The sequence below is a fragment of the Pleuronectes platessa genome, chromosome 17 (assembly GCF_947347685.1).
Source record: "Pleuronectes platessa chromosome 17, fPlePla1.1, whole genome shotgun sequence".
NCBI lineage: Eukaryota > Metazoa > Chordata > Actinopteri > Pleuronectiformes > Pleuronectidae > Pleuronectes > Pleuronectes platessa.
The window spans coordinates 22,768,396-22,785,910 of NC_070642.1; the positions used below are offsets into that span (position 1 = coordinate 22,768,396).

Sequence of the window (17,515 nt, forward strand, 5' to 3'; positions counted from 1 at the left end):
GAAGAAACACAGGAACCTGAGGGGAACTGGAAGGACAGTGGAGAGGAGCCCCACAGCCCAGGCTGCTTCCTCACCATGTTGTCTAACTGTACTGAGATCAGATTCATCCGCTTCCACAACACATTGCATCTGTTTGACCCCTGACGCACTTTCTCATAAAAACTCTCCAACAGAGTGTTTCACTGCAAACCAACAGAACCTGGATCAGTTTGCTCCAGACCCAGAACTCCTCTTCTGGTCTGAGGAACCGTTCACACCTGATGTTCAGGTTCAGACTGACCTGAAGAGTCTGAAGCTCTGAACCCAACCAGGTGTGAACGAGTCCCTCAGCATCAGGTGGGTGTGATCCAACAGGAAGCAGTGGAGGGCTGTGACCCCAGGGAGACGTGGGTAAGAAACCCATGATGACAGCTCTCTCTCACAGATGAGGACTGAAGCTGCAACATGATGAAAGTCCACAGCTTCTCCACCACAGTGTGAAGAGGGATTGTTTTCAGATCACACACCGAGTCAAGTTCAAACACTACAACACAACAATTATAACCACATTTTAATTATTCAAATAAAAGCTAGTAGATTACTTCGGGCTAAAATATATGAGTGTGTGTGTGTGTGTGTGTGTGTGTGTGTGTGTCTGTGTGCCACCATATAGATGTCAAATATTCCTCCAGGCTAAAACCTTTAGAGAGCAGACAGAATGTGACAACACCCATTAACCCCTTACAACACACACAGACACACACAGACACTAACAGACACTAACATACACACAGACACACAAAGACAGACACAGACACACACACAGCTTTGTCTTTATATTCAACCCAGTCTCATCAGAAAATGTTCAATGGCAACGTTGGTCCACTTGGAACGACGTTACCATCTCACAATCTGGCCTCTCAGATTGTGAGATGGTAACATTTAGTCCTCCCATTGTTTTGCATTGGCGTGTTCTCACGTCACGTGACTCTCAAGCTCCCGTCTGCGGAGAGGAAAACATGGCGGAGATTCCTTGTTTTTTCAGATAAAAATATAATTTTGTAACTTAGTTTGGGCATAAAAATACATTCTGACACCATTTCTAGCAAGAAATGTGCTCTTTGCTTCCACAGTCTTCAGCCAGTTCGTGCTTATGATAAATATTTTAATAGTTATCACGCATGTGTTTATCGTTGCTATGACGGTTGCCATGCCACCACGGCGCAGCGTGGTGTTTAAATCACAGTCCCTGCGTGGTGTCCTTCAGTGATCGTGAATGTTATTCTTGTTATATAATAGTAATATTTGAGGCTAGATAACATCTCTAATGAGAAGGAACCTGCGAGTCTGTTCATACCGAGGCCGGCCCGAGCGGCGCGAGCCGAGCGGCCCGGGCGGCGCGAGCCGAGCGGCCCGAGCGGCGCGAGCCGAGCGGCCCGAGCGGCGCGAGCCGAGCGGCCCGAGTGCGCGAGCGGACATGACGTATGGCTGTCGTAAAAACCCTATTTGTAAACAACCAGTCCTTTTAACTCGGGGCTGCGTCATAAACACGGCGCGCTTGGAAGACCACGATGTCCTTTTCCTTCTGTCAGGTAAGTAGTTTATTGTTTTTAAAGATCGTTACGATCTAGGTTTACAGTCCGAGTGTGGAGAGAGTCCGTCAATCCACACTATGGACGCTGTTCATCAGCTAATACGCCATTGTTAGCCACATGCTACAGCCCACGGTAGCCAGTGCTACCTGGGAGGTGAATACATTGTTGTTGAAACCAGTTCAAGACGCTTAGCTCATCATTGAGGGACGCTACAATATAAATATAAACATGAATTTGATTTATGAATGCTTTAGATTAATAAGGAGTGTATTTCTCTACTATTACTCCACAATATCAGGTCAATTTGGTTTAATGTATAGTATGCACTATGACAATAATGTTTCCATGTTATGGAGTTGCGATTCATTTTATAAAACAATTGCTATGTTCTGTTTTTTAATCAAGGAGGATCAAAGTGAAGCTACAGGAGTTTCATTAACGTCAACAACTTGGACCGAACGGTTTGTTTTGCTTGATGAAGAGCAGGAAGGGCAGCCTGGAGAGAAAGAGAAGCCGGGTTGAGCCCACTACCATCATCCACGTACCACGAGGAAGATGAGGGAGAGAAATGATCCTACCATTAAAGAGGTACTTTTAAGTTACATACCAGAAACACCATTTTATATAATGTGCTAAATATACATTTTATTACATCCCCAAAGTACGCTTGCTGAAATACAAGTTTATATCACACTGAAAGAATTTTGATCAATCATGCTTCCCTGCTGTGATTGTTTAACTGGGAAAACAACTTTTTCCACAGGAAGGCAAGTAAATTTAAGGAATACATGTGCAAAGTTTTCCTCTGTTATGTATAATGATGACCCCCATCAAACATAATGTTAGCAATATTTACACCTTTTAATTTATACTGATTATTTCTGTCTACATGTGTGAATTTGCCTTCATTAGTTTCAGAAAAGAGCGATGATGTATCGGTCAGTGGGCGGCAGCACGAGACTCCGCAAACTAGTCTGTAAGCAAAGCAGACGAAGGCATCGAGGTTGCGGCCTGCCATCATTGTTATTTTTGCTTAAGGGACTGAATATGTTTCATGCAGGAATATTAGCATTTCCCTTATATCTACCAAAACTGCTTGTTTCCCAGACTGCAGTTTTGTTTTGATCCGATGTGGTGTGCAAATACAACCGTATCTGGAATGGGTTGTGGGGCATTAACATTTGTAACTCTAATTTTGTTTTGACAGACTGTGAAAAGAACGTTGAGAACATCACCACTCTACAGGAAGACACAGTCCAGTAATGGGTGTCAGAATTTCAGTAGTGAACGACAGGTACTGTGGAAAAATGTGTGTCATTGTTGTACAATGTCCTTTGACTCTGTTTACACAAGGTTAACACAAAAAGGTTTGATTGTAAACTGATATTGGTATGAATTCATGTTATTCTCCTCTTCACAAGAAACAAACAATCCAAATTACCTGCAGAAAGCCCTTGATGGACGCTTCAGCTGCATCGTCAGACTGGCCAGACAGCAAGATGCCAACTTTAATGCCAATTTATTTGTGTAACATTCTGTGACCAAATGTATAGATAACTTTTTGTAGATTGTAAAAAAGATAACCCATTTATTAAAAAAAAACTACACTAGAATTACCGCACTGCGTTGTATGACTCCGCTAACCAGTGCAGTGTCCGTCTACATATTTCTACATATTTTCTCTCCTATAAATGACACTGTGTCTCTTGACAACTGAAACCATAAGATGAGGTCAGTGTGGCCTTGACCTTTTGACTTTAACACAAATACACAGTTAGACAATCCGAAAACATAAAGTTATGCCAAAATATATTTTGTTTCACATTCTAGATGGCATAAGCAGAGACATCAACTCAGGAAAAATATTTCTGTAGAAAAGAAAGCCCTGTACGTGTGTACGTATGTATACATACACACGTACAAACGCACTATTGAGACGTTTTGTTTTTTATCATATATTCTCAGGAAGGACTGATGCATTTACTGAGACGGGACGTGAGGGCCTACTCTGCGTGCTCAGAGTTCAAGCCCAGCAGGCTGCAGCGGTCCTGACATATTCCGGAACAGCAGCACAGTCTTTGGATGACTCCTCTGAAGATGAAAACATGGCGAGGTACTTCTCCACTGATGAAGAACTGTGAGGGCTGTGATTAGCTACACTCTCTTGCTACAAGGCTACTCTTGCTACTCCCTGGCAGCCTTAGGAAGGCATTAGCTTGCTGTTGGGTAGCTGTTAGCTTCAGCATTTTTAGTTTTTAGCGGCCTGTGTGACGTTTATGTTTAAAACCAAAAAATCAGAGGGAACCATCTTCATAATTTAACACTATGGTTTGTTTGTGTCCTTCAGTTCTTCTCAAGAGAAGCAGTACAGGTGTGCCTCAGCTCCACGGTCCCTCCTGCAACCTCCGCTCCTGATGCTAACCTCATGTCTCCATCACACCAAGCAGCAGACCTGGATTGACAGACCTTTCTCCAGAGCTGCCCCCTCCCTCTGAAACCCCCCTCTCCAAAACACTATTTGTGTAGTTTTTAAAGTATTTTTTGCATGAGAATTGTTGATCATAACATTTCCAGCAGATGCCTTAATGTAATGTTTGTGCACAATAAATTACATTGATCATAACATATTGGTATTTCCTTGCACTTCTACACCATGATATTGTCAGATAAGATGCTGATTACATTAAAGCAGTGAATGCTCTTCTTTAAGCAACATAAACACACAATGATCCAATGGATCGGAAGTAGAATGGGCACATTACATTCTGTAGAGAATGCCTCAGTAATTGAAGTCAGAAAATAACTTTCTTTATCTGAGGTTCCAGTCATTTATAGTCACAGCAGAGCACACAGGTCTGGTTGTCTAAGTGGCTCCCATATCATATTGTTTAAGATGTGTAACATCAAGTTTGTGTATCAGTGCAAAATACATACCGTCATTAGTCAAGAGTTCACTCTCTTGTTTACACTAAATTTAGGTGACCCAGATGTTTCACAATGCATCTGATAAGGTCTTATGAGAAACATTCTTAACATTAAAGAAATGAACATAGAGGATAGCAGTAGATGTTTGACTTCAATCCGTAGCTGATAATCAGCGGCCTGACTTATTCAAACACATTAATACTACAATGAATGAGGCAGGGGTTTTCCATCAGAAATCATTTCTGGGACATTAATTTAAAAGATCTCCAGTATAAGTAAATGTGTTTTAAAATTGGTTTACATCCAAGTGAGAGGCTGTCCCATCACATGGATTTAAGACATATATATTGTTTGTATAAGCTGTCCCTCAGTTAAGTACTTGCACTTCTTGAAAAGCTCTATATAAATAAGATGTATTATTGTTTATACATTGCTTTATACATTTTTTCCTAAAAGTCACTGTAGATACAGAAACAACAGTATGGTTCAGGTGACAGTGAGTGGAATGTGAAGGTAATTCCAATGAGCTCAAGAGAAACCTAATGTGACGATATAGTTGATTTCTGATAGATAATCCCTGCCTCATTCATTGTAGTATTAATGTGTTTGAAAAAGTCAGGCTGCTGATTACCAGCTACTGATTTGAGTCAAACATCTATTGCTATCCTCTGTGTTCATTTCTTTAATGTTAAGAATGTTTCTCATAAGACCTTATCAGATTGCATTGTGAAACATCTGGGTCACCTAAATTTAGTGTAAACAAGAGGGTGAACTCTTGACTAATGACGGTATGTATTTTGCACTGATACACAAACTTCATGTTACACATCTTAAACAATATGATATGGGTGTCCCTAGACAACCAGACCTGTGTGCTTTGCTGTGACTATAAATGACTGGAACCTCAGATAAAGATAGTTATTTTCTGACTTCAATTACTGAGGCATTCTCTACAGAATGTAATGTGCCCATTCTACTTCCGATCCATTGGATCATTGTGTGTTTATGTTGCTTAAAGAAGAGCATTCACTGCTTTAATGTAATCAGCATCTTATCTGACAATATCATGGTGTAGAAGTGCAAGGAAATAGCAATATGTTATGATCAATGTCATTTATTGTGCACAAACATTACATTAAGGCATCTGCTGGAAATGTTATGATCAACAATTCTCATGCAAAAAATACTTTAAAAACTACACAAATAGTGTTTTGGAGAGGGGGGTTTCAGAGGGAGGGGGCAGCTCTGGAGAAAGGTCTGTCAATCCAGGTCTGCTGCTTGGTGTGATGGAGACATGAGGTTAGCATCAGGAGCGGAGGTTGCAGGAGGGACCGTGGAGCTGAGGCACACCTGTACTGCTTCTCTTGAGAAGAACTGAAGGACACAAACAAACCATAGTGTTAAATTATGAAGATGGTTCCCTCTGATTTTTTGGTTTTAAACATAAACGTCACACAGGCCGCTAAAAACTAAAAATGCTGAAGCTAACAGCTACCCAACAGCAAGCTAATGCCTTCCTAAGGCTGCCAGGGAGTAGCAAGAGTAGCCTTGTAGCAAGAGAGTGTAGCTAATCACAGCCCTCACAGTTCTTCATCAGTGGAGAAGTACCTCGCCATGTTTTCATCTTCAGAGGAGTCATCCAAAGACTGTGGTGCTGTTCTGGAATATGTCAGGACCGCTGCAGCCTGCTGGGCTTGAACTCTGAGCACGCAGAGTAGGCCCTCACGTCCCGTCTCAGTAAATGCATCAGTCCTTCCTGAGAATATATGATAAAAAACAAAACGTCTCAATAGTGCGTTTGTACGTGTGTATGTATACATACGTACACACGTACAAGGCTTTCTTTTCTACAGAAATATTTTTCCTGAGTTGATGTCTCTGCTTATGCCATCTAGAATGTGAAACAAAATATATTTTGGCATAACTGTATGTTTTCGGATTGTCTAACTGTGTATTTGTGTTAAAGTCAAAAGGTCAAGGCCACACTGACCTCATCTTATGGTTTCAGTTGTCAAGAGACACAGTGTCATTTATAGGAGAGAAAATATGTAGAAATATGTAGACGGACACTGCACTGGTTAGCGGAGTCATACAACGCAGTGCGGTAATTCTAGTGTAGTTTTTTTTTAATAAATGGGTTATCTTTTTTACAATCTACAAAAAGTTATCTATACATTTGGTCACAGAATGTTACACAAATAAATTGGCATTAAAGTTGGCATCTTGCTGTCTGGCCAGTCTGACGATGCAGCTGAAGCGTCCATCAAGGGCTTTCTGCAGGTAATTTGGATTGTTTGTTTCTTGTGAAGAGGAGAATAACATGAATTCATACCAATATCAGTTTACAATCAAACCTTTTTGTGTTAACCTTGTGTAAACAGAGTCAAAGGACATTGTACAACAATGACACACATTTTTCCACAGTACCTGTCGTTCACTACTGAAATTCTGACACCCATTACTGGACTGTGTCTTCCTGTAGAGTGGTGATGTTCTCAACGTTCTTTTCACAGTCTGTCAAAACAAAATTAGAGTTACAAATGTTAATGCCCCACAACCCATTGCAGATACGGTTGTATTTGCACACCACATCGGATCAAAACAAAACTGCAGTCTGGGAAACAAGCAGTTTTGGTAGATATAAGGGAAATGCTAATATTCCTGCATGAAACATATTCGGCCCTTTAAGCAAAAATAACAATGATGGCAGGCCGCAACCTCGATGCCTTCGTCTGCTTTGCTTACAGACTAGTTTGCGGAGTCTCGTGCTGCCGCCCACTGACCGATACATCATCGCTCTTTTCTGAAACTAATGAAGGCAAATTCACACATGTAGACAGAAATAATCAGTATAAATTAAAAGGTGTAAATATTGCTAACATTATGTTTGATGGGGGTCATCATTATACATAACAGAGGAAAACTTTGCACATGTATTCCTTAAATTTACTTGCCTTCCTGTGGAAAAAGTTGTTTTCCCAGTTAAACAATCACAGCAGGGAAGCATGATTGATCAAAATTCTTTCAGTGTGATATAAACTTGTATTTCAGCAAGCGTACTTTGGGGATGTAATAAAATGTATATTTAGCACATTATATAAAATGGTGTTTCTGGTATGTAACTTAAAAGTACCTCTTTAATGGTAGGATCATTTCTCTCCCTCATCTTCCTCGTGGTACGTGGATGATGGTAGTGGGCTCAACCCGGCTTCTCTTTCTCTCCAGGCTGCCCTTCCAGCTCTTCATCAAGCAAAACAAACTGTTTGGTCCAAGTTGTTGACGTTAATGAAACTCCTGTAGCTTCACTTTGATCCTCCTTGATTAAAAAACAGAACATAGCAATTGTTTTATAAAATGAATCGCAACTCAATAACATGGAAACATTATTGTCATAGTGCATACTATACATTAAACCAAATTGACCTGATATTGTGGAGTAATAGTAGAGAAATACACTCCTTATTAATCTAAAGCATTCATAAATCAAATTCATGTTTATATTTATATTGTAGCGTCCCTCAATGATGAGCTAAGCGTCTTGAACTGGTTTCAACAACAATGTATTCACCTCCCAGGTAGCACAGGCTACCGTGGGCTGTAGCATGTGGCTAACAATGGCGTATTAGCTGATGAACAGCGTCCATAGTGTGGATTGACGGACTCTCTCCGCACTCGGACTGTAAACCTAGATCGTAACGATCTTTAAAAACAATAAACTACTTACCTGACAGAAGGAAAATGACATCGTGGTCTTCCAAGCGCGCCGTGTTTATGACGCAGCCCCGAGTTAAAAGGACTGGTTGTTTACAAATAGGGTTTTTACGACAGCCAGACGTCATGTCCGCTCGCGCACTCGGGCCGCTCGGCTCGCGCACTCGGGCCGCTCGGCTCGCGCACTCGGGCCGCTCGGCTCGCGCACTCGGGCCGCTCGGCTCGCGCACTCGGGCCGCTCGGCTCGCGCACTCGGGCCGCTCGGCTCGCGCACTCGGGCCGCTCGGCTCGCGCACTCGGGCCGCTCGGCTCGCGCACTCGGGCCGCTCGGCTCGCGCACTCGGGCCGGCCTCGGTATGAACAGACTCGCAGGTTCCTTCTCATTAGAGATGTTATCTAGCCTCAAATATTACTATTATATAACAAGAATAACATTCACGATCACTGAAGGACACCACGCAGGGACTGTGATTTAAACACCACGCTGCGCCGTGGTGGCATGGCAACCGTCATAGCAACGATAAACACATGCGTGATAACTATTAAAATATTTATCATAAGCACGAACTGGCTGAAGACTGTGGAAGCAAAGAGCACATTTCTCGCTAGAAATGGTGTCAGAATGTATTTTTATGCCCAAACTAAGTTACAAAATTATATTTTTATCTGAAAAAACAAGGAATCTCCGCCATGTTTTCCTCTCCGCAGACGGGAGCTTGAGAGTCACGTGACGTGAGAACACGCCAATGCAAAACAATGGGAGGACTAAATGTTACCATCTCACAATCTGAGAGGCCAGATTGTGAGATGGTAACGTCGTTCCAAGTGGACCAACGTTGCCATTGAACGTTTTCTGATGAGACTGGGTTGTTATATTTCACATGTTTGAATCCGCCTGCCTGGAGACTCTCCTCACCAGGTGAAGTATTTAAGAGACTCCTGCTGAGGACAGTTAGGACTTCTTGTCACATATTGTTTGGTGAATCCATTTAAAATATGAAACTCGGGCGCAGGAGTGGAAATTAAAATGATTTAATGAAGGATTTGGTTTGCCAAGAATTTTGCGATTTATTTCAAACATGATTTCATCCGCGCTGAAAAAACATTGCCTCCTATTTCCAGGCGTGGGCTTTAATTCATTTGCTGATTGTGTTGTTTTTACACCAGAAAAACAACTGAAGCAGGAAACAAACATTCTCTGGTTTTCAGCTCGCGGGGTTCGACTGTAATGAGATTTGAACCAATGAAAAAACACATCTCCTTCTGTCTTTGGGGGGGGGCCCAGATGTTCTTCAATCTCCAAACTGTCAGGTGCTAACATGGCCAAAGAATTTATGAAGCCATGAGCCGTGAATCAATGGGCAAGAAAAATCGATAGAGGGAATGAAAATGTGACGGAGCGTCCGTGAAGAACATGGAGGAGACAGGAAGGAAATCTAACACAACTGCTGCTTCACATCACGCACAAAGACATGTCCAACAACAGAGACGCCTCAGGACAGTTCTACCAACAACGGCCTCAACACACACAAGAGGATAAAAAGCTCTGGGACAGAATCAACCTATATTACCCATGATCCTCTGCTTCCTGGACCTGAAGCGCTGCAGCTTTAACAAATCCAATAAACTCTGATCAGGATCCATGTTTTAACAGTTTCCTGCTGAATACTGGAGATAAACTCTGGTTGTTAATAACTTCATAGTGTTTTTAACTGATCTGAGGTCAGCTTCACTCTTCAGCTGGTTGTGTCTGTGACTCTCAGTCAGTTGTTCTCTCAGGAGATGGAACCCACTCAGCAGAGTCACAGACGCTCAGGGAGAGAAGGAGGAAACTTTCTCTTGTTCACACTCACACTTCAGACTCACTTCATCCAGCTGCTGCTTTCAGGTGAAGAAGTTTCATAGTGTTGCTTTAAAAATGTATTTCTTATAAAAGGAAGCCACATACTGAACACACTGAATATTTTGGTGATAGACGGTTTAAGATTTCTCCAACAGAGGATCAAGTGTGGCGCTGACAAGAAGTAACCTATAATATCTTCTTACTTGATTTCTGTTCCAGTTCTATATCATTTTAAATCAATGTTCTTGTCATGTAGGAACAAAACACAATGCAGTCTGATGAATTCATCAAGTAAGAGCAGGAGGAGACTCTGAGAAGAGACAAACAATCCACTGATCAAAGCTGTGTCTCTTCTGTCCTGATGAAATCCCCCCCGAGGCCAGAAGCCTCTTCTTCACACCTCGAGGTCGTTCCATGAGAACAGCGTCTGTGCACGACGCCAAAAGAACACAATCATTTTCTACAGCGGTAAAAACCAGGATCGAATGTGTTGAAGATAATAACTAAATTAATACTGTTGCACATTTGATAGAAATGTGATTTTTAGTCAAGTCTCTCCAAGTCTTGCCAGGTTGTTTTGGAGGTTGGTTCTTCAGCACTTAAATAAAACAGGGAGTCAGATTAATGGATCAGAAAATATGATGTCAATTGATTATTAATGCAAAGTTCTGTTTTTAATTAATTTTGAAATTCAAATATATCATATCCCGAGCTGGTGAAGCTGTGTTCATCTGTCTACAATAACCATGACTCATTGAAATAAAGTTTAGGTTTGTACAGTTTCAGGTTTCTTACCAACACTCACTGGATTTGACAGTTTCCTTCACATTAGTAGTTTTAGTTTATGACTTTCAATAAAGGAGCGTCTGCAGAGTCTGTTATCTTAAGATCATGTTATTATTCCATCTGTCCTCTTTTCTTACATGTGTCCCTCACTTTGTTCCCTGACGTTCCACATCATCTCCACTTCCTGTTCCTCTGACAACAACACGCATGTTCATATGTGCAATGTAAAAGGCGTGAGCTACCGAGGTGTCAATCAAAGACCAGGGGGCAGGTCCGACTGGATGAGAACCTCAGTGAGAGCGAATCTTCACGTGAACCAACGAGCTGCTGGTCTGAGAGGATGGAACCAGTAGAACTCGCTGATTGACTCGTCTGCTGGCTGGTTGGAGACCTCTGGGATCGGGGGGGGGCCGCAGCCTGTTATTAATCCAGACCCACTTCCTCCTCCCTCAGCGCCAGAGACCGGACAGACTCTCACGTCCAGGTCGAATCACAAAGTGAAACGACTTCATCTTCAGTCTGATCTTTAACAGCTGTGGTCCTGCAGAGCGACCTCAGCTGAGGGTGGAGGCTCCATGAGGCGGAGGTCGAGCAGAAGGTCATTTCATAATCGACTTTCCAGGTAAACGTGATGAGTGGTGGCTTTGAAGCTCGGCACCAGGAGACTGTGGAGAGTCTTTGAATATCTGCAGGAGGTTGAACCGGAGCTCAACTGGAGCTGTGCCCCCCCCGGATCATTAAAGACCACGAGAAGCCCTTCAGAAATGAACTGGGATGTTTCTTTGCTTTCTTCCAAACATTGTTTTGTGATAGAAAATGTTTTTCACATTCTGCCAAATGGAGCATCAACAAATTTACAGCATTATTCTGTAAAACACGTATTTCACTGTCCACCATCTTGTGGATTTGAAGACAAAACAAACCAGTGATGACTGAAGCCTTGATGTCACGTGCATTTACTTATATAAATGGAGATGGAGCTTGAGTAACAATCATTTTGTAAAATAAGCAAAAATCATTTTAAACTTAAGTAAATAACAAATCAGAAAACTGACCTCAAACACTTATGACTCAACAAAGACAATAAATTAACATCAGGCTAAATAATGTTGAATTAAAGTGACAGAGATCGAACCTGTGACACAATCAAAACATCGCCCCTGTACCTCATCCTCTCTGGGTCGATGCAGAAACAAGAAGCAGCTGAACATTTCTGATCCTTCCACAGAAACCCTGTTAATTAGCACTGATGGGATTTGGAAATGTAAAAAGGCATTTTTCACCAAGTTGGGCGAGAAACTCAATTGTGGAGAAATGAAAACTCGTGGATCAGTTTGCAGCGAGGAGCCGGAAGCACCGTGACCCAGATAGCATCAGCCGCCCTCAGATTACAGAGCTGCGCCCTCAATGGGATTTAATTGTCCATTTGATTAGACCTGCAGCTCGTTACCGACGGAGCAGCAGACGAGGCCACGGCAGCAGAACGTTCACGCTGACACCAGATCAGTTCCTCACAAGGAAGAGAAACCAGGATGAAGACGGATCAGAGAGAAACAACCGACTGACAGAAACACTGAGTACAAGGAACCATGAGCAATTATATATGATTGAAATGTGTTATCAGTTATTCTGCAGATTCATTTCCAAGTTATATATTAATCTGTAGAAAAATTATAGAATATATTTCTAAGTTATAATAAAAAAGTCCAACAGTATTTCCCAGAGCAAGGTGTCTTATTTTAGGAGCAACACAGAGTGATAGAAGAGAGGAGCATCAGACAGAGCGACACAGTGTGAGTCAGTGGATGTAGAGGGACAGAACCTGACAGTGATAATGAAGCTCTCAGTGTGAAGAGCAGTAATTTACTGATCGAGGACAGAAGCTGATTTGTCGCCGCAGAGGAAAAGAAAACCCAGAGAGTGACGTCCTGCAGGCGGCTCTCCACCACAGACCCACTGTACCACAGACCCACTGTGCCACAGACCCACTGTACCACAGACCCACTGTGCCACAGACCCACAGACCCACTGTGCCACAGACCCACTGTACCACAGACCCACTGTGCCACAGACCCACAGACCCACTGCGCCACAGACCCACTGCGCCACAGACCCACTGCACCACAGACCCACTGTACCAAGGATTCTACGGTTTCCTTTAGAACCAGCAGTGGAGCTCCGTGCCGCTCTAATGCTCCGAGAGCTTTCTCTGGATTTACTCTGACCTCTGGTTCTATCGCTAAAGAAAACATGGATTTATTTTAATGATAAAGCCTAGAAACCGTGTGTGTGCTCCACAGATGTTGTGTTACAATGACTGGTGGTCCAGACCTTTCAGGTTAAATATCTTACAGAAGAAGTCGGAGATATAAAGGTCACAATCCAAACGTCTGCAGCTTAGAGTCACCACACAGGAGGATCGGTTCTCTTTCTGGGATCAGGTTGTTTTGAGGCTGTTTTTTTGGGGTTGAATATGAAACGTGAATATCAGCTCAGGTGTGATGAGGAGCAGGTTTCCGCTCTGTGCCCTCACACAGGCCTGATGCAGCCTCATGACAGTGACGGTGAGTTGATCTGTAACGACTCCTCCATCATGAGACCACACACCTCCTCCCATCAGCCCCACGCTGCACAGCAACTCACAGGGATTGATTTGTTTGTCCAGCAGACGTGTCCTGTTGCAGTGTTTTATTTTTCCCTCCCCGAACACATCTTTCAAGGCTGTTCTCCGACAACTGGCAGGAAATCGATCCCGACTCATCTGCGTTGTCTGAGTTCATATCTCAACATGTCGACGGCCGGGAGGCGGAGGAACAGGTCGCTCTGCTCCACGCACACAAAGGAGGAGAGTCCACCTTGTTTCCTGTGGTTTATCTCTCAATCAGTGACCCGGGACGAGTCCAGCAGGTTGGACGAGTGTTGTTCTGTTGAATGGTCTCCTGAGAGAGTGACAGCTTCTGTCTGTCGGCTGGAGACGGCTGATATGACAGCAGAGATTCCCTGAAGACAAAAAGCCGATATTCCCTGTGTTCAGCCACTTGGAGAAACTCAGTGGAGAAGACGAAGGACTGAGACTCTTCTTCATCACTCGGGCTCACCTACCATCAGCTGAAGGTTCCTGGATCAGATTCTATTTTCCACAGACAAGTTTTGGATCAATATGTTTTATGTCAGATTGTTGAATTTATAAATTTCTAACAATTTGAGAACTGTGACTGTTTGTTATGGTTTATTTACGTACAGAACCTTTTGGCTGAGGCTGTACAGATTTTATAATGATGAAGTCATAGTAATAATAAAATACCATCACTGGAGGAACAGTTCAAAGTGTTTTAACATGTACAAAACACTTTGTTCCACCTTTTTGCTCGATATTAAATGATTTAATAGCACAAGAGGCTATAGAAAAGAACATGAAGTCAGATCAAAGGCTCCATTAGCTCTGCACCTACAGCCCTGAAGGCCTTGATGAACACAACCAAAGCCTCTTCACGGGGAAATTCAGATTTATTCAGATATTAAATTATAGAGGATGTTGAACACCTGCAGTAGCGTGTGTGTCTGTGGCGTGTTTGTGCTTTAATAGAGGACTTGAATCATGTCAGTGACTCCACAGAGGTGTTCAGGTTTCTCTTTATCAAGTCACTTTGATCGAGCGGGCCTCGCTCTCCTTCCTGGTGAGGACGCTAATGAGATTCCTGCGATTCGAGGCTTGAGGACGACTCTGATCCTCGGCTAATTGTCCGTCTTTTTTCTGCTTCTGCCCTTAATCTGATGGTTCTTCAAATGTGTGTCACATGCAGCATCGGGGGGGGGGGGGGTCGTCCAGTGGGTTGTTCCACGAAGGCAACCAACCGTGAAAGTGCACCAAAAAAAAAACCTGTTAAGAAATTGATGTTGCACAGAATTGCTTGAGGAATTTTAATCTGAATTGGTATTGAGTATCTATTTTTAACAGCAACATTCAAGCTTACTCTACTAAAATATGAGTAATTATTGTTAAGCGAAGGAGCTAAGTTGCTGCAGTTGAGCAATATTTGATGGAGTAAGTGAGTAATTAACTGGTTCTGGAGCCGTATTGATCGTGTTGCCAGAAGAAGAAGGAGATTTTAATTCTCCCTAGCCGACACCATGGTGTATTTAAAGTTAGGAAAGTCAGACACGTCCGTGGACTGGGGGATTAAACTGGCAGACGCTTCCCATCTCTGCGAAGTCGAAGTTTGGATGCAACAGCGGGAGGGTTTTGGCAGTTCTGCCTAAATTAATTTTCATCTGAGCCAAATTCCTGCTCTTCAAAACGCACTTGGCGATGATGCAGATTGGTCTAAATATTAGTTTAATTAAATCTTAGCCGCTCTGCTCATAAATCTGAGAAACCAGAGTGTGCTCCGGAGGATTTAGCTTCGTTCTCAACAGATTTGTAGGTCAAGCAGATTGTTACTCAGCCATAATGGCTTTGGCATTTTAGGTCTGTGAGCTGCTGGTAGCCATTACTCAAGCTGCCTGAGAATGGTACAGCTCACATTTATGTGGTTCACGATTACAGTGATAGTAGGTGACATTAAATAATGCTTCTGTCCAGTGAAAATGACGAGTGAAGAGCTTTGTTTCCACAGCCTGAAGAAACAAACCACATGATGATCATGAAACATAGCTCCGTGCCGTTCAACTCATCTGTGGATCTACTCACCACAGGAAGCATGTGAGGCCCACGTTAAGAGGAGCAGAGGATTGTGTCAGTGTGGGAGGACGAGGACGGAGAGAGACGGAGACAACAGGCGAAGACATGCTAATTAATTAATCCATCAGCACCTCTTCACAAAAGATGTGGGAAAAAACAACATGCCTGAAAAATACAAAGTGCAGAGATAATAACAGAGGACGTAGATCTACAGTCATTACTTTAAAGGGCATCTGGATCTGCCAGTATGAGCTCAGGTCGTCATATCAAGGGAAATGCCAGCAAAGATATAAACTAACGTTAGATATGGTTCCGCTCAGTCGACTGTACAGGCACCGTAAATAAAACATGGCTCTAGAACAAGTGTCAGACAAAAGGTTTAGACTGTAAATGAAGATGGACAAAGTGACGGCTCTCGAGACCGAAGCACCTTGATCGCCCCCTAGTGGCTGGATGCAGGATGAAACGTCTTGATTGACAGCTGATAAGCCATCATGACGACGAACACAACAATACACAACCCAAGTGTGAAGCTGATAAGGAAGGGCTCTTGTGTGTTGCACAGAGAGATCCAGAGAGCTGATAGCCAGAGACGATGCACCTTGGATTTATTGTTCCAGATAAAGATAGAACTGGATTTACAGGCTTTAGTCCTTGGGCAGGTTCCTACAGGTGATATTAAATTTGCCAAAATAAGAGAAAAGCAAACTGTGGTGAATTAAACCGTCACAACAACACAACAGCCTCCAGAACCAGTGGACATCAACAGATTCAGGAGACATTCATGAAGTCTGCAGCTGTAGTTTGTACTGTCACAACTACACAGAGGTTTTGTGTTGCTCCCTGACCGGTTGTGATCCGACGTCATCAGAACCATCGGGAGGTTTTGAATGTGATCGACTTTGGAGCCAGACGAGAAAACATTCTGTGTAAAATAGGGCAGAAAACTGTAAGATTAATATGTTGTGCTCCTACATAAGCAGAACTGTGCTGTTTCCAGCTGTGATTTGTAACTCGTGCACGACAACGTTCACACAGACGATGTGAATCTCCGCTTGTCTGCTTCACTCTGTCCTCAGCACCTCTGCTGTGTCCCTCAGGGGGAGAGGGAAACCAATAACAGGCCTTCACAGGGAAACAATTGATGAGGACAGTCTTATAGGTTTGTTCCTGCTGCAGAGCTTCCTATGAACTGCCGGGGGGGGGGGGGGGCACGTGGAGCTGACTCAGCTGTTAACGGAGACGTGGAGATTGTGGGTCGTGATACACGAGGAGCAGAGAGAACAAAACCATTGTCTAACAACACTCCCTGAAACATCCTGGTGCTGATAATGAGTCTCAGGGTGAAATCAGCCGGTTCTATTCAAACCAGCTCCACAGACAGAATGGAAACATGTTGTCACTGGGGTCAGCTGCAGGAAGCAGTCACAGGGTTTATAAACAGAGACTGTGTGGAAATAGGTTGTTTCTATAAAAGTCTGACAAAATGTTTAGACTGAAGAACCTGGAACCAAACCTCAGATCTTTCTTCTTCTCTCAGTAGAACCTGAGGATAACGTCACCTGGTATTTCACTGCAGCCTCCATCACATGTGATTCCCTCCACTGGGAGAGACGATGCTGTAACAGAGTCTCATTGTTCAGCGACAGCCCGACTGATGGATCTAGATTCCCCCCCCCGCGACTCGGCTCCGTGGAAACAGCCGCTGAACCTTGGACGCTGTCATGGTGACACATGTGAGAACAAATGAGCTCAACATGGAGAAGTCTCACCTGGAGACTTCCTGCCGTCAAATACCACTGCCTCTCACACCGGTAGAGCACTTCCATTAAACTCACTGGTTCCAGGACCAATTCTCAGAGACATTTAGGAAACGGCCTCCTCCTGGAGTGTGATGATGACAAGGGGCGGACTGAGGAGTCTGAGCGTTCACTGAGGGCTGAAGCCTGTGAATACAAATTGAGCTGGCACTGGCCTGAAGAGGCATCGGCTGTG

The 17,515-nt window shown here is 43.3% G+C and overlaps 1 long non-coding RNA gene across 1 annotated transcript; it reads left to right on the forward strand.

The window, feature by feature from the left end:
• Positions 1-1,468: 1,468 nt before the first annotated feature.
• LOC128459998 (uncharacterized) lies at positions 1,469-4,197 on the forward strand. Its single transcript, XR_008342172.1, has 4 exons — positions 1,469-1,571; positions 1,980-2,162; positions 2,782-3,687; positions 3,922-4,197. It is a non-coding gene; the product is annotated as an uncharacterized LOC128459998 (long non-coding RNA).
• The last annotated feature ends 13,318 nt before the right edge of the window (positions 4,198-17,515 follow it).